This window comes from Eleutherodactylus coqui, chromosome 2, assembly GCF_035609145.1.
Source record: "Eleutherodactylus coqui strain aEleCoq1 chromosome 2, aEleCoq1.hap1, whole genome shotgun sequence".
Taxonomy (NCBI): Eukaryota; Metazoa; Chordata; class Amphibia; order Anura; family Eleutherodactylidae; genus Eleutherodactylus; species Eleutherodactylus coqui.
In genome coordinates this window covers 42,443,725-42,469,843 of record NC_089838.1, presented here as the reverse complement: position 1 = coordinate 42,469,843, position 26,119 = coordinate 42,443,725, and the positions used below count along the sequence as shown (strand labels likewise).

General features: G+C 42.2%; 1 long non-coding RNA gene across 1 annotated transcript in view; it reads right to left on the bottom strand.

Moving 5' to 3' along the window:
• Positions 1-15,016, bottom strand: part of LOC136610507 (uncharacterized) — a 43,789-nt gene extending 28,773 nt beyond the window's left edge. The window contains exons 1-2 of the long non-coding RNA XR_010790088.1: positions 14,971-15,016; positions 12,697-12,826 (exon numbers count right to left, since the gene is read on the bottom strand). This is a non-coding gene — a long non-coding RNA (uncharacterized lncRNA). The remainder of the gene's footprint in view (positions 1-12,696; positions 12,827-14,970) is intronic.
• Between the last annotated feature and the right edge of the window lie 11,103 nt (positions 15,017-26,119).

The window sequence follows — 26,119 nt, the reverse complement described above, 5'->3', positions numbered from 1 at the left end:
AAAAGAAGGATGAAAAAAAAGAGGTCAAAAACAATGGTGCAAAGCAAGGAAAGTCGAGTAAGACGGTGACCAAAGTGGAACTAAAGTGTGTTACATCAATGAGAGAGAAAACTCCTAGCCTGAGCCTTATTGGGACAAAAATAGTGGCCCTCTGTCTCGAATATATTGGATGTAACAAGGTAAGGATATACAGAGATTATTTCAAGTTTAATGTAGCTTACTAAGAAAAAGTTTTTGCCCCAAAAATGTTTCAAAAAATACATTTGTTTAAAAATAGAAACAGTAAAAAAAAAGTGAAAAATTATAAAAATTATTCATTCAAACTATTACCATCAAACTTATCCCAAAAGAAAAACAAACCCTCATACAGCTACATCAATGGGCAAATTAAAGGTCTTGGAATGTGAAGACAAAAAAATGATTTTCTCCCATAAAACATTTTTTAAAGAAATCTATAGTATTTGGTATTGTTGTATTTGTACAAACCCATAGAATAGCATTAACATATAATTTTTACTGCACAGTAAACAGTGAAAAAATAACACAAAAAATAATGGCAGAATTGCTGCTTTTTCACATTCCTCGCCCCAAGAAATTAATAAAAGGTAATCAATAAATTATATGTAGCTTAAAATTGTGCTATAGAAAAATACAATTTGTATAACAAGAAAATACAAGCTTTCATACGGTTCAGAGACTTTAATTCCTGTAACGGAGTCAAAGCTAGATTTCGTTGGAGCTCTAGAGCCCCCCCTGTCATGGAAAGCAAAAGTAATACCTTATAGGCTACACTGCTTGTAAAAATTAACAAATTGCCTCTAAAATGCCCCTTTGATTTCTGGGAGTAGATAGAAATCAAGGTTGCACTAGAGTTGGGGGATTTTGTAGTTGAGGTTGGATTTAGTAGCGAAGAAGCAGGGGAATGGTGATATAGTCACACAAGAAATGTTTTGCCTGAGGTGGGGCTCAGTAGCCCCTCTGCTGCACAAGAATTTTAAATGGCACATAGTAGATGGGGTCCTTGTTTAAAGATTTTGAGTTGGGGCCCATGAGCTTATTGTGGAAAGAAGAAGCCAATGCCATAGTCAAGATTTTTCTACATGTTCTGATAATGTGGCACATTCTCAAAATGTTTTTGGAAACGTCCCTTGTAAATACACCCTTAATCTAGGTATAACCATGTTTTCAAATTTCCCCTATCATGCTTTGTAAATTCTATACAAATTCCTTGCAGTTATAATAAAGCCGCATTCACAGAATATGAATTGACACTCCCCAAGGAGAGCACCCAGAAGGGGTGCTATTCCCAATCATTGTTTTACAGATTTGGTAAAAACTCATACATTGATTTGAAAGAATGCTGCCACCCAATAGGTGGTGCTGCAGAGGTATTGTTCCATCTTCTTTGTTTGCAGGTCTGAAGGAAAGATTTCCCATTCCTTGTCACTGGACTAATTATTTACTGTTATGGTCATCCCTCCCTTGTATTTGTCTAAATGCTAATAATTCCAACATGTCTGTGCCCTCTCACTCTATGTCTCTGGTATTTATCTAGTACAAATTAAGTTTACCATGTTCGTGCCCACCCATGTGATCATGTGTACTTATTACATACATCTGTAGATTTGTTACATTATGCCTAAGGATGGGACATGAAGAGGTCTGAAAGCCCGCTGTAACATCATGCATTTTTGTTAGCCATTAAAAGGTATCATATCTACAAGATTACTTGATTTCTCTTACTGAGAACAATCACATTTTGCAGAACATTTGCTACTTGCCATTTCTATTACCCAAGCTTCAGGTCAAAAGCTAAGGTCAGTCATGGTATGTGATCACCAGTAGCTCATCGGAAATATTTTCCTTTTGAAAAATTCATGATGACATTCAAATAACCAGACAACTGTAAAGACCAAGCTAGAATTTGCAAAACACACCTCAATATGCACCACACTCCGGAGACATAATTACACATCACAATTCTCCACAATTAGGTGCTGGATTGCACATGTTCTTTTAGATAGCCAAATAATTGCCGGCACCTGTGGTAAAAAATGGGTTAATGATGAGAACGCAAATCAACTGATTACTCTTGGAGTGATTTGAACTCCCCATGGGAAGTAGTAATACCGATTACAATGGTTTTAATTTATGTGCAGCAGTCAGTGGGTAATTACAATGGTTTATTTCGCTCAGGCTACAGATAATTTCATACTAGGTGTAGGAGTGCTGGGGAATGATTACCGAGAGCAGTCATGAATAAGGAGGTCTACATGATAGTATTTGCCAGGCTTCTCCCTTGATATTATTTCTATTCTAGTTGTGAGTATTTTTAGAGGCAGATTATGGTAAGTATTCAATGATTTGATGTTGCTCTGCTAGACAGATCTATTTTCTACAGTCTTGCCTGCAGTGGTTTTTGAGGCTGTACAGCAACTCTGTTAGTCTGAAGTTCAACAACTCACCCAATGCCCATCAGCACGAAGGCGTGATGGATCTCATTGCCAACGGTCATCCTTGCCATTTCTCCATAGCTTCTAATGCTAAGCTTCATGTATTATTTTTGCTGCTTTTTCCTGGCACCAAAAATGATCTCATTACAGTTCTAGTGAATAAGAAATAAAAGACAGAGATTTCTTCCTTTTCTTTTGCCATCTAATTAGAGCTTTTCGCATCATGACCGGAAGGACACTTCAGCTTAAACGGCTTTTTGACTTAATTGCCATAATTTGCAAAACTGCATTATTTTGATGATATCAAGGTGACTGCCGGAATCAAGATTTCCTTTTTTGTTAATTTAGCATTATGCTAAATAAATGAATAGATGCTGCTTTTAATTTAATTTAGCCTGTTACTTGTCATTTGTTTTGAAGATTAGGCAATTTCTAATTTTAATTATAATACAGATAATATTGCTTGTCCGTGTCACTGGCTGAACAGCTATTGCTGTACATTACCGATACGTAGGGTGTAATTATGTATAATAATTGTCATATTACAAAAGTTTTCCCAAACACTTTACATGTACAAAGAGATATTCTGCTGTCCGTCATAATATGGTGTCAACTGTATTCTAATACATCACTGCGTAATTGTCAATTGGTTGTTGAAAAGTTTCTTCCTCTTTGGTCCTTAGTACCAAATGTGGTCTTAGAGACGCAGGCACAGTACTGGCATGTGAGGCTACAGTATATAATGCATAAGTACATGTGAGAGTATGCAAGACACCATTCTTTAGCTTATTTAGTCTTCAGGGTCCCTGCCCAAGGATGGATATTTGCTGCGGAATCCACGGCGGGCGTCCACACCACAGATCCTCAGCAAAAAGTGCCCATAGCATGCTATGGGAAATTGATTCTTCCTGCACATTTGTGGAAACCAATTGCGGTTTCCGCAAGTGGGGGGAAAATTGCAGCATGCTCCATTTTTTTGTGGATTCCGTGTGGAGGGCTTCCATTGAAGTCAATGGAAGCGGTTCGATCCGTGGCCCTTCCGCAATCCCATTGCGGAAAGGTTGCGGATTCTGCTTCATCGCTAGGTGATGACACGGGAAAAGCAGTAGTTCAAGAAAAATTTTTTCTGTACCGCGCATGTCCAACCACTTGTTGTGTGGACCATCTGCAGTACAGAAGCAAAGTGACAGGTACGTGCAGATGCCACCGCTGGCAGAGCCGGATTCCGCTGCAGTGTGCAGGGGGCCTTAACGAAGCACCTAACTACAGTAGACAATGAAGTAATGGAAAGGAAGTCATGATGTGGCCAAATGGCAGGTTGTATTAGGCTGGTTTCACATCTGCGTTGGAGCCTCCAGTCGGAGATTCTGCCGCAGTTCCGGTTCAAAATACTGGAAGAAAAGGCGCTGCATGCAGCGCTCTTCCTTCTGTTCAAAGGCCTGGCAGCTGATAGGAAAACAGAATGGACCCCATTATAGTCAATGGGGACTGTCCAGCTCTGTTCAGTTCCTTCACTTTTTAAAGAACTCTTTCTGCATATGCTGCCACTACATTTACCGTATTCTAATGTGCTGTTGGAGGCTTGAGGTTCAGACTCCTGTTGTGGCTTTTTTTCCACCTCCCCTTCTAGGGGATTTGTTGAGTGCCATTGGAATACTGTACTTTGTGTGCTGTTCAGTTTCGTCCTAAGATGCAATGAATCAGCCATGGAGATTTCCCTTTCTTCTGAGCGGAGCAGGAAAGGGGAACCTGGGGTGCAGGTGTGAAACCATCTATTATAAATTCTAATAGACACCTCAGTCTTCAACTTAATATACAGATACAGTTTTAATATTTAAAACGTTTTGGTCATCTAGTTGGACACCAAGCTTTGGCAACCAACAACGTCCAGAGTTGCCAGTATAAAGTCCATATTTTTCTCATACACTGAGAATATGTTTTATTGTTTGGTCCTAATAACATCAAGTTCCATATAATTCAACTTTTATTAACCATAATATTCAAAGGTAAAGCATAAATCAACATGGTAACTGGCACAAGATCAGCCACATGTAGTTTTGCTTGCGTATGCCTGCGTATAAACAGCATATTTTACGCAAGCTGTCGTGCACTGGCTTCCTGGTTTCTACTTTATTTCTAACTTTCCTCTCATGTGTACTAGCAACATGCGTAAAAAAAGGCCGTACATACGCAATGTAATTCCATATGTACTGTGTTCCGAATGCACCCATAGAGAACAATAGGACTGTACACATGTTATATATTCACCTAAAGAACTACAACCCATCAGCATACAGTATGGAGGATGAGCTGTCATCTCCTTTATTATGACTGTGTGACAGGAGCTGTGTGATCCTCATCCCTAACTGTGATAGGAGTGCATGCCTCTGCCTCAACACAATTGCTCTAGAAGATTCATTTAATGGCATCATGCAGGCTATGAAATAGACTAGAAAATGAACACATAACCCCAAGTAGATCTGATCTGGTCAGCACTGAGATCACACGACCATCAGAGGAGAAATAGTCTTCAGACAGAAAGGAATAACTAACCAAAGTAACATCAGCTCACTTGTATATACTGGAGGGATAGCTGCATTGAGGATGAATACAAAAAATAACCGAAGTGTGCCTTTAAGCAATAAATCTGTCACAAGGTCTTAAAAGCAGCATACACACGTTTTTATATACAATCCACTGGTCTATTTGACAGCTCTCTTGACATGACTGTTTTAGTAAATAATTGTATTCCCCATGAAATAACAATTTTGGAGCAGCTTTCTTAAAACTATAAATTGTGCTGTTCCTATGTTATACCTTCTGAAGAAAATGTAGGATTAAATTAATACCCAGGAGCTACTTCAAATAGGTCTACTCTGCCCTCCCGGATTATGGCAGACACTTTTTAGTGCAAACAGGAAAAATTTATTTGTTTCACTTAGAGGCACAATATTCCTGATGGTTACTATTACTTTACATGGTACGCAAGTGTAATGGTTAGTGGATGAAGTACAAAGACTAATGGATACTCCTACGATTGGTGAGCACAGTTTCTTGAACAGTAGAACAGCAGAACAGATGCTGAGCACTTAAAGGCCCTTATGTCAAGAAGATGGCTGACAGCTTTCACTCCTGCATGCCCTCCTTAGGCGTTGTCTATGCATTGCCTTTTGTATGTTGATGCCAAGGTGCCTCCAGGCATGTGTGCAACAGCGAAGTCACCACCTGTTTCTACAGTCACCAAGACCAGACCAGCTACATGCATATAGCGTCCATGCCAACACACTCATAGATGTGCATATTAAAAAGGTATATTGTTTGCCTGTCATATAACTTTTTGCCCCAAAAAAGGCACTAAGTCTTATTTAACTTACCTAGCTGGTGCTGTCCAGGTCCCTCCCTCTGGTCTCTGAAGTTCTGTAGCTCTCAGCCAATCACAGCCATCGCATTGGTTCAGCGAGCGCTGCTTTCAGCCAATCTGGAGGCAGAATTTATGAACCCCCTCAACCAGGAAGTGATAATCTGTTGGTGGTCAAGGAGTGCAGAACTTCAGAGACCAGCGGGATGGACCCTGACAGCGCCGGCTAGGTAATGTATTCAAATTTTTAATGTAGTCTAGCTATGGCTTATTTTTGGGGTAGGGCTTATATTTCAAGCCTCCCTGAAAATAGCCAAAAAACAGGGTATGGCTTATTTTTGGGAAAACATGTTAATAGTTTATAGGTTGAGGCACAACGATTTGAAAGGAGGATATTCGATACTCTGCCCCTCTTTTAGCATCAAGCATTTTCTCCTTTGTTTGTCCACACTACAATATTTGAACATTTGTAGAAAAAGAAAAATGCTAAGTAAATTTACCAAACCAACACATATGTGTTACAATCTGTTTTCACCTAGGTCGGGTTCACAAATTTTCTGTGTAAAAATGGTTACCAAACATATATTTCTAGTAATTTATCAGCAAAACTCATGTATCTGCTAATAAGTCCAAACTGTTAGAAACTTTTCGCTTTCTTTTGGAGGAGGAAGTTTTTATTTTCAAGAATATTTTCTTAAGGCAGAAGATTGATTTTCCTGAAATTTCATTAAAGTGGATTTTACCTATACAAGGAAGATAGGTGCTAAATAAATAATACAACTGCAATAAAAGAATACAAAGAGGCCAGGCAGGGCTTATGGGATTCACACCCAAAGGGTTTTTAGTAACTGATGTCTTGAAGTCATCTCAAGACATTCAGCCTTTTGCATCCTGCAAACCTTTCCATGATAAGTGAGCTCACTCAAAAGCAGAAATTCATTGACTGCATAATGTAATCCACAGGAATCTCTACAGACATATACACGTCAGTTAAGTGTAACCCCTTCCATGCTTTCTAAGATCTGGTTGAACATTGCAATATTATTATCAGGACAAGATTTCATTTTGGAAAACAGATATCGGATTTTAAGGCGCAGTCATACAGGCATATGCAATTATGGTTTGGGAAAAGACACCATTTTCACTGTGTATATCTGCGTTTTTTTGTGCATATATGTGTTTTTACATCCGTGTTGCATCTGTATTTATTGTTTTTTTTCGTGCACGCAAAAAAAATGCCATTGTCCTGGCAACATGCATAAAAGCCGCATTGAATATGCATGTAAAAGCTTATGGTGTATTTTTTCGCCTGACAGAAATGTAGTGCAAAAAAACCCGAATGTGAAGGAACTAGAGTTTGATGCTCATTCGAGTATTAGCGTACTTGATGGTGCTCGTTACTTGAACGAGCATCAAGCCGTGTTCGACCCCGCCCCAGTTTTTGGCCTTTCCCCACTGTGACGTGCCTGTTTTGGCTCCTCCCCGCCACAACGCAGTGCGCGTCATTGGCAAATTTTTTGTCTGGTGGGAGAGAGAGAGAGAGAGAGAGAGAGAGAGAGAGAGAGAGAACGAACGTAGGGAAAAAAAAAAAAAGCTCAGGACCCGGTGTTTCACATACAAAAATGCTTGAGTCTCCCATTGTAGTCAGTGGGGTTCGTTACTCGAGTAGAGCGCTCGAATTTTACAAAAAGCTTGACTCGAATAACGCGGACCCGAGCATTTGGGTGCTCGCTCATCTCTAGAAGGAACCCATTGAAATCGAATATGTGTGCAAAATCGCCCGTGTGAAGGGGCCCTTCCATTTATAGAATACATAGAATAGAAGACCCCAAAATGGTTCCAATAAAAACTACAACTCATCCATCAATGAACAAGCCCTTCATATGACAAGTCGATGGAAGAAGTTACAGCTTTTGAAAAGTGGAAATGAAAAGATCCCAAAAAATCACACGGAAAGTCTCTGCAATACATTTGTGTGATGCGGCCCTGATGTGAATTTTCAGCTTATTTTCTATTGCAGCAAACCCACAAGGTGCGAACATACCATACGAATATGTTGATGTGGCAGAAGCTGACGCAGATTTTCTTTTGTAGATTCCACCTCGAAAAACTGCAGCAAAATCAGCGGCCAAGTTGAAAATTTCTGCAGATTCACACATAGATTTAGCCTTGTCAATGGGCGAAATCTGTGTGCTGAATTTCTGCACAGATTCACGTTAAAATGATTCTGTCACTACAGTATCGAAATTAAGCTGCTTTGAATATAGATGCAATTTCTGTGAGTCGCTTGTCTGTTCACACGGACAATTCTAGCCAGGCATCATTGGTAGCAACCATTAAGCACCCGTGAATGGCCAGGTGGGTCTACTGCGGGTGGTAATGCGTTCTATGATGTATTGTCGGTGCGCACATCATACTGTGGATTAGGGAATGTTAAATGCTGGCACAACCTTCGAAATGGAATGTCATGCCTCATCCAAACTCAGAAAATTCACATCGCCTTGCCAATAGCACACTGGCCAGTGCAACCTCACTCAGTAGATAACAGCTCACAAGTTTTACAGGTGTAGGTGTTCCGAAGACGTCCCCTCAGGTAACACCCCTTCATAATCAATTTACATACTGCTATCCCATGACTTGTGGCACGTCAGTATATAGCAATATAAAATATATAAATATATGCATACAAATGTATATATTATATGTTTGGATTTTATGTACATAGGGTGCAGTAAATGGACTACATATTTATACTGGGGTACAAACACACCAAACGTATGTAATAATTGTATGCACACAGTTTTTACCAGGTAGGCTACTTGCACGTGGTTTCGTTTCGCGCAATGTTTTTAGCTGGATAGAAAAGTGTTTTTTTATCCGGCTGAATTACTGACAGAAACCATTTTAAATGAGGACCAAAGAGGTCTACGAATCACATATTAAAGTGTAACTAAACTTTTTGAAAACTTCTGACGTGTTCCGGTGACATATCGAAGGTTTTGATGGGTGGAGTCAGTATTAGTGTATCTTGACGCCACCAGGAACTCCTAGTGGAGTCAAGATTGACAGGGCGGGTGACGCCCCCTGATGCTGATTGGCTGCACAACATGGTGGAAAGCTAGGTCCTGGAAGGGCACTAAAAGCAGTGGGAAAAGAAATGCAGGTGCCCGTGGTGCAAAGTAAGAAAGTAATTTCCAGGTACCTTCCTCACGGCAGTGTCTGCTCAGTGCTCAGCGCGGTGGCCGCCGGGACTGTCAGCTCTGTACCCAGCGCTCGAACACTCATATTTACCACCCTCACCACCACAGGGACTGGGACATGTGTGGCTCCCGTTCCCCCGCTGACAGTTCACGGCCTGTACGCTTCTGCGTGGCCGTACTGAAATCCGCATTGGGTGGGGTAAGGGGAAACATACGACTATCCTTACCGCCTCCCTGACGGCTCCCTGGATTGCAACGCTATGTACACCTTATTTAGCGGGGGGTCGGGGTGGGTATAGTGGAGCGCCGAACAGCTGTGCGGGTGGGGGTGGCTATTGTTCAGCGCAGACAGCGGTGCAGTAAACTCCGCTACTGGATATTTTGCCCTCAATGCTTTCACCATCAGCCGCGCTGTGCGTTGCTGTGCAAGGCGTTCGCCTTGCACCATGGCCAGCTACATTGTTTTTGCAGCTGCTTTTAGTGCCCTTCCAGGACTTACTTTTCAAGCCTGCTGTGCAGCCAATCAGCATCAGTGGGCGTCACCCCCCTGTCAATCTTGACTCCACCAGGAGTCCCTGGTGGCATCAAGATACACTAATACCAGTGGAGTCTGGGTACTGAATAACAAATGGGCAGAAGTGCTTATCTGATTGACTGTTTCCAACACTGATTGGAGCGGTCAACCAAAACTCTCAGAAAATAGCATTGCACACACTTCTTGAATTAGCAAAACTTTGTGAATGCCTTTATTACAGTTGGTTATGGTATATCCAAGCAATGTTTCAGGCAGCATAGGCCTTTATCAATCCAGGTGTGAAAACATCAGGATCCAGCGTAGAGGCCGGCTTTACATGGCTTGAAGCATATTTACGCACATTTGTGCTGAGTATGTGCACAATGGGCGTTGCATTTTTGTGCACATGTGTGTGTATTGAGCACAAAAATAGCACATATTAAACTTAATAATTAAACAAAGTAATGAAACAAATACAGAAACCATGCACATGCAAAAAAACACGCAAGCATGCTTCCATTGGGCAATTAAGTTTACTTAGTTTAATATGTGCTATGTTCGCGTGCAACATGAACAAAAACATAGCATGCTGCATATTTTTTTGTCCATACGAAATGTGAGAAATATATGCTCATGTAAACAAAGCCAATTGAAATCAATGGGTTTTATTCCCTGCGTACTGTGCGCACAAATTTTGCACGTGTAATATGCTGTGCAATTTTGTTTGTGTGAAAAAGACCTAAGTCCTGACATCCTCCTCCACAATCCTCCAGCATCATCTGGTAGACTCAGGCACCATCCTGATGTGTTCACTCATGGCTTAATAAAGGTCTGGATCGCCAAAAACGCTGCTTGGATAAACCGTAAACATCTGTGATAAAAGCTTTCAACAATTTTTGCAAATTCAAGAAGTGAGTTTAATTCTATTTTTTGAGTTTTGGTTGATACTGGAAGTTATGACAGTGCAACCTAAGGATTCTGCATCGCATGGATAACTACTGGGGTAGTGCTACCAAACTGTTCTTTACTGCTTGGAGCCTGCAGGATATATGGCGTCCATACACCCCTGATGATGACAGCCGAATGGATATAGTGCAGAAATGAGTGCTGCTGCCCATTCTTTTTAGCAATCAGTAAGGGTCTCAGCACCCAGGCTGCCACCAATCAAAAATTCGGACATGTCAGTCCACTTTTCAACTGTATCTAGAAAAGGGGATGGAGTGGAGTGCGGTTTGTAGAGACATTTATGACGTGTGACTTTTTAAAAAGTTTGTCACAGTCTCGCTCCATTAGATGGGTGTCGCACAATGTAACTCCATATCCCTAGACATATCTGAAGACAAATCTGTGACATATTTATCAACATCGTGAGACATTTGATACATTTGTTGCATCTTTAAACTGGAGCAAGAAAGAATAAGTTGCCAGAAAACTGGAGTCAAAAATTCTCCTGATGATAAATACTCCCAGTATGGACCGGGCTCACACGGATGGGTCGAATTCTGCGTGCAGACCTGCGTATCATTGCAGAAGCAAATTGCTTATGGTCCCTTATACATGCGGTTTTCATCGCGGATGTACAGCGTATGACAGCATATCGCATGAACGCAAGCAGGGAATGACATCAGAAAGTTGCAAAACCCCTGGAAATACCCTTGCATTGCTTAGCTGACCGCCCAAGCGCCATTCTCTTGTACTGTCATAGTAAGAGTTGTTCTTAGAGTCGTACTTTCAGAACGGGAGGGATACTGCTCTCTAGGCTCGGCTGGTTTATACTACTTTTTTTGAAAGTAATATAAACCACTTAAAAAAAACCCAAACACTGTCTTCTGGAGAAAGAGCCCAGAAGAATAAGCGGGGGTTGCAGACAGTCTGGATGATGTGTTGCTCCCCAGACTCCCTCCTGCATTGTCTGCCCACAAATTCCCCTTTTCTTTATTCCATTTGTATCTGGTCTCCTAGCAACTTGCGCACAAATCCACATCCATATCTAATGTTAATTGTGTATGCACTGTGGATCGAATGCATCCATAGAGATCAATGCAGCTCATACATGCGGAAACTGTGGTAAAATAGAACATACAGTGATTATTCTTCCACTCGTGGAATCCGCGATTCCTTACCGCTAGTTTGAGCGAAACGGTGAACGTAATGCATTTGAATGCCCGCGTATGGTACGGCAATCGTGGAATCTGCAATTCAAATTCCTACATATGAGACCGGCCTATCTCTATAGCATTTCCCTCACTACACATAGCATAGTATTATTTCCGTACACATGCATCACGCTTTACTGCTTGCTAAACATTAGCATTTACATTACGTCTCTAGCAAACACTGCTATGTTATGTCGCCTCTACACACTATCTAGAATAACATTTCACTATCTACTTGGGGTTAACTTTTCGCATCCCCTTACAAGATAATGCATATTAAAACATTCTTAATTCTGCTCATTCATTATAGTCTGTGATGAAGCTGGCTGCTCCCACTGCCTGATGTGCTGAAATGCCAAGTCATAGATCCTGGGACTCCTACACAATCTCGGCCAGCCATTCTACTACCCCACCGCTGGCGCGCTGAATACATAATTACCAGCAGAGAGCTGAAGGAATGGTTTTAGCAGAAGGGCATTTTCAGAACTCCGATGACTTTTGCTTATTGACTTGCACATACTGTTCTGCAGCTTTTTAAAGTACATTTTCATTTCTGGCTTCTCTCTGTGATGTTTAGCCACGGATTAACAGTGTAGACGGAGTTGTTTATTTTCCTGGCATATGACATAGGTCACTTTTGCTTTCTGTATTGGATTCAATTGTATCTAAAGAGACCGCTGTGTTGTTACCCCAGGCAACAAAAATAAACCACTCCGTCTGATGTCAATTCAAGGCTAAAATCTCACAGCAAAGCTAAGAAATGTGTTTTAGAAAAGTTGCAAGATGCTGCATCTAAACCATCAAAGTGAAGTATTCTGAATGTGGTAAACCGCTTTAATGGTTATTCCAGCAGAGCAATCACATTAGGCTCGTACAAGCAGAACACTTCCACATCTGTAGAACAAGCGTCATGCACACGGTCACACACAACTTCATTAATACGGCCTTCTGATGGCTCGCAGAGTAAATCATCTGTAGGTTGCTTGCACGTGCAAAAAAAAGTTTTTTTTCTTACTTTATGATCATCCTCATGCAGAGACACAATGTGCGTATTGGAAATACGTTCAGTCCTGATTGAACCCATTCAGATGGGTTTTATTTTCCACGTTTTGCAAGCGGGATTTTTCGACGCAGAATACACTCATCTGAAGAAAGGAAACATGTATGCATCAACCAAGATACAGATGTTCAACCCGGTCTTCTCTATATGAAAATTAACTTTGGGCGGTGATTGTTGTGAGGGTAAGTCATTCATAATCAAAAGGGGAAGAGTTATCTCAACTGATGTAAAGGAAAAGGGGGAGTTACCCATAGCAGCCACTACAAGGCAAACCGCTAAGTCCTGCAGATAAGTGCTCTCAAACTCTCAAGGACTGTACCGCTAAATTACTGGATGCCAGGGACATGAACTCTAAATCACTGGATACCAGAGACTGGAGCGCTAAGGGGTACATTTACTATGACTGGTATTTTGTTACATCGGTCTTACTGCAGTGCCCATTGGAGATATATGTGACAAATTTATCAAGACGCACATGCTTCAAATTAAATGTGGTACATCTCTGGCCGCCCGTGTACCAGAAATCCATGAGCTGGCGTAGACTTGTGTTATAATTTATGGGCAGGGGCGTAACTATAGGGGATGCTGAGGATGCGGTTACACCCGGGCCCATAAGACCTCTCTTCTCCATATAGGGAGCCCAGTACTATGAATAAAGCTGGGGGCCCTGTTACAGGTTTTGCATGGGGGCCCGGGAGCTTCAGCTTACACCTATGATTTACGTCATCGTCTTGTAATAATTCTAATAAAAGTTTTAGGACTGTGGGTGCCCCACTCCTCCCACCAAGCCCCACACCCTTTTTTAAGTGGTGAGGATTGCAGAAAGTCATACATTTTGCACAAGTATGGTTGCTTGGCTTTACATTTACAACTGCCATGTTCTTCTATGTGTTCATGCTGGAGTTCATTTCTGCCTGACAAAAAATAATGCATGTAAATATTGGTCTGTTTCACACGGGCTACAAAATCGCACGATTCTATAACGATGCAACATTGTTACAAAACGCATGAATGTGAAGCTCCTGGTTTGCAATGGGTTCTTTCAGGCTATACAACACACCTCATGTGAAAGAACCCATTGGAAACGATGGGCTTCATATACATGCGTTTTGTAGCGATGTTGCATCGCTACAAAATCATGCGATTTTGTAGCCTGTGTGAAACAGGCCTAATGCTGTAGGACAATGGGGAGTTATGAAATGCTTTACAAACATTGGGACCTTCTCATGTATCCCTGGACACCAGAGTTCTGGTGTCCCAAAAGTCCCAATTTTGGTTCATGCTCCAAAGCTGCCGCGTTTCGGGCATTTATGCCATGCATCGGCTCTCAAAAGTGGGTGTGGCCTGACTTTAAGGGTATGGCCATTTACAGCCCATCACATTTACAATAATCTATGCCAGAAACTGGCATGGATAATAGCAATAACCTACTGCAGTAATTATCAAGAAGCTGGTTCCTCTTTACACATTTGTCGCTTGTACCTAGGCAAGCACCTTTTTTCTTAGATTGGTGTAGGAAGTACCACTAAATATGCCTCATTGCATTTGCGTAACCATATTATAAACTATGGGTGGAATTTATTAAGAGCAGCCTTTCAAATGCCAGTCTTAATATAGTCCTTGCTAGTGCGTCTCGGGCAGCTTGTGGGCTTATACAGAAATTAATACCAACCATGAGCTCTGGCATAAATTATACTCAATTCTGTCTGGCCGGGGCAATTATGGTGTAATATAGCATCATTATATCATGGCGTAATATGGCATCAAGTAAAAAAAAAAATCACAATTTTTGGCATGAGGCTTGCACGAAAAATTGTGACTTTTTTTCTTCTTTCGGCATGATAAATCACCCCTATAGGAACAATTCTACCAGTGATAAACAACTACTGTAAGGTATATCTGGAAATAAGCGCTTTCGCCAGCCTCCGCTGACTGGGTGTTGGACAGATGCTAATAGCATTCACCTACATCTTATTATAAGTGACTAAAAAAAACACAGTTTTCATGATGGCGCCCGACAATTAGGATGTCATGTGATCACTGACAAGAGTTTCTTTTGCAAGAGCAAACAAGAGAAACTCTATGCAGTATAATAAGAGGAAGAACAATGCAGATTGTCACTAATTCTAAACAAGACAGACAAGCCTGATGAAGTCACAACCCTCTTTTGTTCTATTTCCACCCTCATGTCCTCTATTTAATTAGAGAATTACTACTGCTGATTATTACCTCCTCAAGCATTTCTCTCTTATCGTCAGGCTTCATTGGATGTGGCTGCTATTCTGACTCCTCCACACAATATTCCATATCTATTTATAGTGTGCGCTTCACTTGACTCTCCTCATATTGTGAAGCTCGGGAAGTGAGGCCATCACTAATCTGTATGTATCTATACAATGTCAGGACAACTATTTATGCAGTTAGGCTGCATTCACACCATGTAGTCATGACATAGGGTTTTTTTAAAAGCTGAAATTGGCATTGGAAACAAAATGAGGAGATGTATAATGAGTTAAACTATATTATAGGTCTCCCTATCTGCATGAAGAACATCTATGAGAAAACTGTACCCAAACTGTAAACCCTTGGCAGGAACCAAAAATATGCAAAACTGAAAACAACTGCACTCTGCGCGCATGAAAGTGAATTTCCACACCATGGGTACAAATGTCAGGCTCATTTCATAAGGTTGCCTCCGACGGGACATAAAGGCTGTGGAATTTGCTGCTGAAAGTCCTCAGCATTTACAGTACAAGTCATGTGGACAAGGTTTAAGCAAATCTCATTTACATAAAGCGGAAACGTTCCATACGTGCGGAATCCGCAACATATTTGACATATTCCGCTAATTCTAAATCCGCAATTTCTGCTGCAGATTTTTTTTACATGGCTTTCAACCTTTGAGTTACAAAGGTCAAAACTCATGGCAAATACACAAAGTTTAGGGCTCTTTCACACGAGCGTATGCATTTTTACGTTCTCTGATCTGCCATGTAAATTTGCATGAATGGACAATTTTCTGTGATTATAGCCAGAGATCATTAGCGTTCACACAAATGGGAGCAATATTTTTAGCTAAAAAATACATCGCACCCCAGAAAACCCTCGCTCAGCATAAATCCTCGGGGTACCTTCAAGCGCCTACATAAAGGCACCTGTAAGCTTTTCACAGCATTGGACGCTGCTTAAATGCCTCCGCCTCCCTTTTTTTCTCCAGCTCTCATAGGAGTCTGTGGGAGCCGCCATCGTATATCGGTCAAAAGATAGAACCAGAACTATCTTTTAAGCTACCGTATAAGTGTCGGCACGTATGTTCGATTTTTATGTTGCAATGTTTTTACGCACCATAAATTTACTCGTGTGAACGAATGCTTTGGAAAGCAATGCCTCAGATTGTCACGTATATTGGTTGGGCATGAAAATGTGGCCAATATACACTTGTGTGAATAAAGCCTTAGGTGCAGATTTGGTCCCTGCCGGTTTGCTGCGTATTCGCTGCCGATTTTCCGTTGTTGAAGGTCAGTGGTAAATAAATCCACTTAGCTTCTTCTTTTAGTTCAAAAAGTTTTTATTGAGACAGAGGAATCAAGACAGTAGTGGCATTAATACATAAAAATTGTAGTAACAGTAAAGAGCGACATCTGAACATCTTTATGCGCATTCGAGGGAGATTCCCCTTATCAGTTCTTTTCAATTAAACTGGTGTACATCTAATCCTAAAAAAAGGAAACTGTATAACTCGGGAAAGGGGAAGGAAGGGAGGATAAGGTAAGTGGGAGGGGGGTTTGCCGTGGGAATGGCTGTTATTCCTCTTCTAAATTTGTCCTTGCAGGGGCCGACTTTAGAAGAAATGTTGATAGTCTGAAGATAGACCAGAGGGGAGAGTAGCCACCAGACCAACGGAGTGGGAGGGGTAGGGTGTGGGCCCTATGTCGAGACCGTCTCCGAAGACAGCCACTCTCCAAGTTTAGGGGATGACCTGAAGTCTAACCAAGGCTGCCAGAATGTGTAGAACCCCTCAATATCCATAATTTCTTCTACTCTCATCTCTTCATACTGCACAAGAGTATAGACCACTTCTACCCAATGAATTCTAGATGGGGATAAACTGGATTTCCATAATTTGCCTGACGGCCTGCACGAGAATCCTTAACAGACCCTTCTTTACACTAGCAATGGATCCTGGGTATATAAGCAACAAGGCTATCTCAAATGTGAGAACGACAGATATATGGTAGGTTCGTGTAGGCAAGTGAGCAGCGGGCCCACACAAATGTTACCAAAAAATAGGGAGCACCAGGTGAAACAACCAACAAATAACACCTCTCCCTATCTTCTACAAAAGAAGACGACCAAGGACCTACCTGAGCGGGGACATCGCTGCAATAGGGGGCAGCTCAGTGGTCTTCGGATCTAGGGTCTTGCTCCCCCTAGGACCCCACGCACCCAGGCTTGGACGCATACACTTGCCACCACCAACAGGGACAATTGGACAGGATAGGAAGACACACAGAGCCATAATCACACCATACAGCAGCCAATACGCAGACATTAGTAGCAGATGTTAATGCTATAAATGCCAGGTATTTGTTGACATTTTGGACAAAATATGGAAACACAAGGGAGAGGACTGAATAAACATTCCGTGTAAGCATTCCAGGATTCTGTACCAGCATGACATTATAATTATAATTGAGCTCATAAAGTCTGGAGAAAGACGTGCCCTTATGTGTTAATGGAAATGGCGTCCCAACTCCTCTTCCCATGCCTCCATGAACTCCGGAGGTCTGTCCCCAATCTCCCTGGACAGCAGCATTTTATATAAGGCTTCCTTCACATGGGCGACACCGCATCACTGCGAGAAAATCGCTGCAATATCGCATTGCTGCACCGTGCGATATTGCTGCGATTTTCATGCAGCAATACCGCGATTTTGTAGCACTACAAAGTCGCATGTGACGCTACAAAATCGCGCAACTTTGTAGCAACACGTGCGAGGACTTTCAGGGGGGGCTTGAAATATAAGCCCTACCCCAAAAATAAGCTGTAACTAAAGGAGAGAAAAAAAAATGTATACATCACCTCTTCCACGCTGTCCCAGGCGCCGCCACAGCTTCTCACCAGATCCCAGCACTGATCTTTTTCTTCATCTTCAGGCCGGGGATTGAAAAATCCCTGGCTGCTGGAAGCGCTGGCTGTGATTGGCTTACACTTAGCCAATCACAGCGAGTGCTCGAAGAATGGTTGTGATTGGTTCAATCACTGCCATTCATTGAGCACTTGCTGTGATTGGCTAAGTGTTAGCCAAACACAGCCAGTGCTTCCAGGAGGCGGGGATTTTTGAAGCCCCGGCCGAAAGAGAAGAAGAAGATCAGTGCCGGGACCTGGAGAGAAGTTGCGGCCGTGCTGACAGCTCGTCTAAGGTGATGTATGTGTTTTTTTTTTTTCCAGCAGTTATAGCTTAGATTATAGCTTTGACAGTAGCATTTGCTACTGTCAAAGTTGCATCGCATCGCATGCAAACCGCCTAAGGCCTCCTTCACACGAGCAACAAAGTTGTGCGATTTTGTAGCATTGCTACAATGCTACAAATCGCATGTATGTGAAGCCCATGGTTTCCTATGGGTTCCTTCACACATGAGATGTTTTGTAGCATGCTACAAAACGACACACAAACCTCGCAGGTCCGGCGATATGCCCGCAACACTCGGGGTTTTGTAGCCCATGTTTCCCTGTGGAACCTTCCTCTCTGTTGCATTACATTGCACGAAAACACGGTTTGCATGCGATGTGATGGAACTTTGATAGTAGCAAATGCTTCTGTCAAAGCTATAATTTAAGCCATAACTGGCGGAAAAAAAACCAAATTCATACACCACCTTAGACGAGCTGTCAGCCTGGCTGCAGCTTCTCCCCAGGTCCCGGCACTGATCTCCTTCTTCTCTTTTGGCCGGGCATTTAAAAATCCCTGCCTTCCCGAAGCGCTGGCTGTGATTGGCTGACACTTAGCCAATCACAGCCAGTGCTTCCAGCAGCCGGGGATTTTTCAATCCCTGGCCAGAAGATGAAGATCAGTGTTGAGACCTGGGGAGAAGCTGCGGCGGCGCCCGGACAACGCGGGAAAGGTGATGTATACTTATTTTTTTCTCCTTTAGTTACAGCTTATTTTTGGAGTAGGGCTTATATTTCAAGCCCCTTCGAAAATCCTCGCACATGATGCTACGAAGTTGCGCGATTTTGTAGCGTCACATGCGACTTTGTAGTGCTACAAAACGTAGCGATATCGCACGGTGCAGCGATGCAATATCGCTGTGATTTTCTTGCAGCGTTGCGGTGTCGCCTGTGTGAAGGAGGCCTAAAAGTGAGATTAGAGGGTTGAAAAAGTCCGTGGCTATGCTAATCTCCTCGAAATAGCTTCTTATTTTAGAAGTAACATATCCAAGCTCCCTCGTCTTGGACCCAGCCAGACCTATATTGATATTTCTGAAAACCATGTGGCATTTTTGTCCTACAGATTCTCTAAGTGTCTAAACCTGAGCATTCTCCTAGTTTTTGCTATTTTTATTGATGCAGATTGATTGTCTGCTTTTATTCTGTGATGTCAATTAAGGAGTAAAATCTATTGCATATTGGAATGTTTTAATAATAATAATCTTTATTTATAGAGCGCCTACATATTCCGCAGCGCTTACAAGACAGGGGGAACACTGAGCAGGAGTCCAACCCCAGTCCCATAGAAGTTGTCAGTCCTGCGCTGCCTTATTATTGCCCTACATCACTCCCCTGATGAAACCAGTCATGGCGAAACATGTTGGGGGCAATATGTTCATGTTCTTAGTTTAGGAGTTTCGTTTGGTCCATAAAATATTACTCTAGTGTGATAGCTAGAATGCTTTATATGGAGGTGGACTCATCGACCACTCTCCTATTACTAAGAGAGGCAGGCAGGCTTTCTTAGCTTTAGCCAATTCGGTCTCACTATGTTACCACCTGCAATACATGTCTTTAAATGATGGATTGGCTTAGGCCACCTGCCTAAAGGTCCAGTTTTGCCAATCCATTTTCAGCTGTAATTAGCAGAAGTGTCCTCACCCTAGTGTTCAATTAGGATATGCGCACGCTAAACACAGAAAACAGAACACATTGATTTCAGTGGGTCCACTCTCATGAGTGTGTTTTGCACGCAGAAAAAATTAGAACCTGCCCTACTTTCCTGCATTTTGCGGGGTGGTTTGCCATTGCCTTCCCCAGTCATCTTTTACCCACCAGCAACCTGGGTACTCATTTTACTGACCTTGGAAGGATGGATGGCTAAGTCAACCTAAACCACATGGGGATTGAACTCGCAAATTCAGTTGCCTCGTGTGGTGCAGAGTCTTAGAGCAGCAGAGATGTTGTCCTAGGCTCTCGCTCACGTCCTGAAGGTTGTAGGTTCAATCCCCGCTTGGTTCAGGTAGCCAGCTCAAGATTTACTCAGCCTTCTATTCTTCCGAGGTTGGTAAAATGAGTAGATGACTGGGGAAGGCAATGGCAAAACAGTTTGCCAAGAAAACGTCACAATGTGACATCACCCTATGAGTCAGTCATGACTCAGTGCTTGCACCAAGGAAACTTTACCTTTACCTAGATACCTAAAAAAAAAACTAAAGCCCCTCTGCTGCATAAAAGGACAGAAGTACTATAAATGGCATGCGATAGTTAGGGGGCGCTGTTATAGATTTTGCATTGATAGCCCAAGAATTCCAGGTTATGCCTCTTGGAGTTGGGTTCTCCAAAGCGAGAGATGCCCTTTGTAGCAGCTCTATACTCTGTCTAGTTGATAGCGGGACTCTGTTCATACTCTCTGTCAACCAGAATTGCCTAAACTGGTTGTCCAGCAACTCTACAGGCTGTGTTTGCTGTAAAGGGATATACAAAGTATGCAGTAAATCTATGCAGAAAAATTCTTCCTATTCTGCAGACACATTTTCGATGTATTCTGAGAAACAGCTACGGCATACATCTCCTCATGTGGCCTCTGTGTAGATAATGCATTTATATGGTGATTTGCACTCATTGCAGATGTACATTTGTGATTATCAGGCATTCCTATGGAGAGGCAGGCAATATTATCTACCACTGTACGTGTCAGCCTATAAAAAACGTCCTGCTATGTGCTTTATAGAATCCATGTCTGCTGTATTACTAAGCGGGGAACCTTGAAGCTCTAATGAGAGTGAATTATTACCATGAGGGAATTCCAACATAGTTTCTCATTTTCTTTGCGCTATTTCTGCCTGGCTCACCCATCTGATCTGTTCTGCACCATGTGAGACAATATATGAGAACAGAGAGACAATGCTTATAATACTCAGCCAATTTTATAATGTAAAGCATTCTATACTGCGATAGGGTATAGAAGAAAATAGCTCGTTTCAAAAGCTGTCGCTTATTAAAGAAGCCAGGACAGAACCTCTAAAATTAGAGCCTCAACAGATCTATTTTATAGGAGAATTCATGAATGGAATTTTCTGGCAGCTTTTTTTCTCTTTTCCAGTTTAACCCATTCCGTTCTCACATACGGCTATATACTTCCTAACTGCACATATCCCATGCCGTTAAAATAACTATAGCATATGCTATGCATGAAGCGGGCTCGGGAGTTGAACCCGCTCCATTCATGTCGGGTATCAGCTGTCATTGACAGCCAACATTCGACCGCAAGAGCCGAGATAACTGTAAATGCAGCTGGAAACCCAGCAGTTCTGACAGCGGGATTTAAATGTCCTGAATAGCCTTCCCCTGTGATACAATTGTCGGAGTACCTCTCAGGTGTCATGGCTGTCTGGAGCATTCTAAAGGCCCCCAGGAATGCCGGGATCGTTTGCCTATTAGATATGTGTATGCGGTACATCTTTAACCTCTTCCCTCCACAATCCGGGTCTGCCATGACCTATGATTGCTATTATTAGCAATAATACATTGCAGTTCAGGAGTACTGGTAAGTGTTATCATAGTGATCATAGGTTCACAGGTTCAAGTCCTCTACAGGGTCATAAAAAGTGTAAAAAAAAAAAACACATAAAAAATAGTAATTAAAAAAACCTTCTTTTGCGCACTACCACTCTTTGTTTAACCCCTGACGTGGCCTATTTTGGTCCTAAGGACACAACGATTTTTGAGGAGATTTTCATCTCAACTTTTCAGAAGGTATAACTTTTTTATTTTTCTGTCGACATGAGGTCTTGTTTTTTGAATGACAATTTGTAGTTTTGATTGGTACCATTTTTGGGTGCATATAATGTATTATACGACTTCTATTACACTTTTTGTAAGGGCAGGGAGAAAAAACACAGCGATTCTATCATTTTTTTTCTTAAGTTAAGCATTTAGCATAAATAACATAATAGATTTTTGCTGTGGGTTGGTACGTTAATAGCAATACCAAAATTGTATTTTTTTTTTCACAAAAAAATCCCATTTTTTTAAAATATAAATTTTTTTGCATTGCTTTTGTATTTTTTGATGGACATAGCTCTGTGAGGGCCTTTTTTGTATGATGAACTGTAGTTTTTATTGGTATCATTTTCACACACATGCAGCTTTTTTGATCACTTGACGTGCATATATTGGCCAGGTTTTCACGCTCGGCCGATATATGCTGTCCCTCTCTGCAGGGGGAGGAGGTGGGCTTGGTTGGGAGCAGTGCACTAAGCTCTCGCCCCCTCGTCGCTCCTAGCCACTGTTTGCAATGGGAGGTTCTGGCCGGGGGCAGAGCTAAGTTCTGTCCCATTGCAAATAGTGATGAGGGGCAGAGAGAGGGCGGGGGGGGGGGGGGGGGATCAGTGCACTGCTCCCGACCTGGCCCGCCTCTTCATCCTGCAGAGAGACAGTGTATATTGGCCAGGCGTGAAAACCCAGCCGATATACGCACGTAAGAATAGGCCCTTATTGCGTTTTTTTGGGAGACAAAATTAGCATTTTATCTTAGCTTTTTAAGATGCTCATTGTTTTTTTTGCTGTGCAGGATAAAAAGTGGGCTCAATTTATTGTATAGGGAACTACAGATGTGATGATACCAAACATGCGTTTTTAAATAATTTTTTTTAAAACAAAGAGGGGAAAGTACATTAAAAAGTTTTTTTAAATTACTATTTCTTTAGGTTCTTTTTACTATTTTTATTATTTTCAAATTTTTTTTATGTAGGGGATTTGAACTTGTGAAACTATGATCGCTATGACAATAGATTGCAGTACTTCTGTACTGTAATATAGTATCACTATTATTAGTGATCATAGGTCATGGCAGAGAGATGCCATTATGTGGCGTCTGGTTGCCATGGTAAACCATCAGAACGCCCTCCCTTTGTGAATCTTTTACACACTGTGATCACCATTGATCACGGCACGTAAGGGGTTAACACTGGGGATCGCTGTTCTCACCGTTTCCCACTGTTGCAGTGGGAGGCAGGCTGTCAGTGACAGGCAGCTCCTGTTGCAGAATGACGCGGGTTCAGCTTCTGAGCCCGTGCCATCCATTGGACATAAGTTTAACAGGACATAAATTCATGTCCCATTGCGAGAAGAAGTTAAAAAACTAAAATGAACCCACATGATTGGTATTGTCACATCTGTAGCGACCTGTACAATAAATGGAACCCACTTTTTATATACTACAAGGTAAAACCTGTTTAAAAAGGTTGTTTTTCTTTAGTATTGCTATATGAAAAAACTATTTACATTTTGTATCGCTGTGTATTGACGCACATTAAAGACATGTGATTTTTACTGCACCATGAATGCCATAAAAATTACTCCCACTCCGAAAATGGTGCAATTGTGAAATTTGTAAGTCTTCCAATACATTATATAGTATGTTAAATGGAAAAATAAAACTGTCATGCAAATGACAAGCCCCCATCTAGATATGTCACCTGAAAAATAAAAGTCAGAATACCAGAACTGTAAATGACCTTTGGTCATGAAATAGTTACACATGCAAGAAATTTATCAAATGTGGCACAATGTTGATAAACTAGTTCCATCTTTAAATATGCCTAGATATGTGGAGACTCAAGGCCCATCTACATTGGACGAGTGTTGGGCAAACCACTCATCCCTGTAACCCCGTGCTCCCGTGTCTGGCAAACAATGCCCCACACTCTTCCCTGCATCCCCGCGCTCCTGCACGGGAGCTAACACAGCTGGCTCGCACACGGAGCAGCCAACAGAGGGGCGGGGCAGTGCAGGAGATTTCTCTCCGCTCGCTCCCCCACCCCTCTCCATTCACATAACACAGCGGCGGTTCGCTACTGAACAGCGGCTGTTTAAACTAAACGATGAGCTTCATAGCTCATCTTTTAGCAGAACAAAAGATGAGGGATGAAGATCATCGCTCATCGTGCAGTTTAAACAGCCGCCGTTCAATAGCGAACTGCCGCTGTGTTATGTGAATGGAGAGGGGAGCAAGAAGAAAGAAATCTCCTGCACTGCCCCGCCCCCCTGCTGGCTGCTCCGTGTGCGAGCCAGCTGTGCTAGCTCCCGTGCAGGAGCGCGGGGATGCAGGGAAGAGTGTGGGGCATCGTTTGCCAGACACTCGTCCAGTGTTAATGGGCCTTTATACGGCCATGCAAGCTCCTCTGGGTAATTTATGCAAACTAGGAAACAATTCCCTTTGCAGCGCCATCTATTGTTTCATTTTTGTTATTTGCCTCAATTACCCAGAGGAGCATGCATGGCCTTAAAAGTCTCCTCACTCACCTCTCAGGTGTCTTCTCACACCCCTTCTGGGTGCTCTCCTTGGTGAGAGATAATGCCCCAACCCACTCACCCTCTAGGTGTCTCCACACACTTTTTGGGTGCTCTCCTTAAGGAGAGATGACGCCCCTTCTTGACCCACATCTCAGGCCTCTCACCAGCCAAGCCAGAAACCTACTGCACACTGATGGGGGCAAACACCGCGAAACAGCTGTCTGTATATGGTTTTCTGGCTTAGTTTCCTATTCCCAATTATTGTTATAATGATCTGTACAAAGGGTCTGACATTGATTTGAAGGAATGCTGCCATCCAATAGATGACACTGCAGAGGTTTTGTTCCATCTTCCTTATTTGCATAGATATGTGCAGTCACTTTCTACACCCCCCAGCTACTGTTAAATTAAGCAACTTTAAAAAAAACTCAGGTCATAAATCTCTCAAAATCTTGTCCAAGCAGCAAGCTACACCCACTTTTCTAAGCACCATTGACGGGTGTCTTCACACCCTGCTGCAGATTTCATGCTATGAATTCAAATGAAATCTGCTGCAGATCTGCACCATAATCTGCAACAAATCAGCTACATGTGAATACACCCGAAAAGGGGATTGAGAGGCGTAAAATCTGTTCTTTTTGGCACAAATCAATAGTAAATTTGTCTAAATTGATTTCTGACAAAATAACTGCAGCTTCCGCACGTATTCTGGCACAAAACCAGCAGTAATTGTGTCCCTTTGTTCTCATTCTCTCTCCAGGCACATTACCTCTGACCAGACATGAGAAGAAAAGATATGACTTTGAAATCAGCAACATTTTCCGGAGCTTCCTCTTAGCAATGCCCATGTGGCCGTGGATTATGTATTTTTCTGGCTTCTAGATCTTGTATCCCATCTGATGAGAGGTAATGGTGAGTGCAGGGGCATAAATATAGGGGATGCGGTTGCACCCGGGCCCAGGAGCCTTATGGGGCCCATAAGGCCTCTCTTCTCCATATAGGGAGCCCGGTACTATGAATAAAGCATTATATTTGGAGGCCCTGTTACAGATTTTGCATTGGCGCCCAGAAGCTTCAAGTTACACCTCTGGGTGAGGGCCAATATTTTCTAGGCTTTTCCTTGCCTTTGAAGAGAACAGTGGTGATATAATTAGTTGTCTATATGCATGCAGATACTAACATCACAATCTTCCTCCTAACTCCTTTAATATTATCTCAGATTGTGAATGGGAAGGGATAGTCAGATGACCTCATAACTTGATGCTAGTCACCGTCGATACTGAAAAATGCCAAAGCAGACCGATTGAACCAGAGTAGCAGGGTACCTTGCTTTTGGAATGTATTGGTTTATTTCTATAGATAAGGAAGAAGGTGTAAGGTAAAGAAAAGAGAAAACTAGTAAGAAACCATAAACTTTTATAAATCAGAGGAAGAGATGAGCAAATCTGTGGACGTGTTCTATGGATCAAATGAAGATCATGTCGTCCTGATTTGTCCACTCGCCAGTCTGGGGTTTTGGTAGTTCCATCTAGTGCTGGAGGTGACTGTGAATGGTGTGTGTTGGTTAGCGGTGAGGAGTGGTCAACCCGCTGTATCTGCAGGTCTCCCTTCACCCATACTTGGAAGATTGCTCTTATGTATGTTGGAA